Source organism: Spinacia oleracea, chromosome 1 (genome assembly GCF_020520425.1).
Source record: "Spinacia oleracea cultivar Varoflay chromosome 1, BTI_SOV_V1, whole genome shotgun sequence".
NCBI lineage: Eukaryota > Viridiplantae > Streptophyta > Magnoliopsida > Caryophyllales > Amaranthaceae > Spinacia > Spinacia oleracea.
This window is the reverse complement of record NC_079487.1, coordinates 111,522,379-111,523,085: the sequence shown is the minus strand read 5'-3', so window position 1 is coordinate 111,523,085 and position 707 is coordinate 111,522,379.

Here is a 707-nt window from a genome sequence, read left to right as displayed (position 1 = left end):
AGACCCAGGAGAGGCGCATTGGACTGCTGCCAAGAATATTCTGAAGTACCTGAAAAGGCACAAAGATGACTTCCTGGTCTATGGTGGAGATGATGAATTAATTGTTAAAGGCTATACGGACGCAAGTTTCCAAACCGACAAAGATGATTTCAGATCACAGTCTGGGTTTGTCTTCTGCCTCAACGGAGGTGCAGTAAGCTGGAAAAGTGCTAAGCAAAGCACCATTGCGGATTCTACAACTGAAGCGGAGTACATTGTTGCACATGAAGCAGCAAAGGAATCTATATGGCTAAGGAAGTTCATAGGCGAACTTGGTGTAGTCCCCTCCATTAAAGGACCAATAGCCCTGTATTGTGATAATAACGGAGCTATTGCACAGGCAAAGGAGCCTAGACACCACCAGAGAGTCAAGCATGTACTTCGTAGATTTCACCTTCTACGAGAGTTTGTTGAAAGAAAAGAAGTCGAGATAAGCAAGATTGGAACTGATGACAACATATCAGATCCATTGACTAAACCTCTGCCACAGGCGAAGCACAACTCGCACACTACAGCTATGGGAATCAAGCATATTGGAGAATGGCTTTGATATCCTTATTTAATGTTTTAAAGTTTTAGAGTTTAAATCTTTGTAAAACATTATTGGTTAATCATTCACAATAAATGAATAGAATTCATTTTTCCATTTAAATTGTGGTTTATTAAAT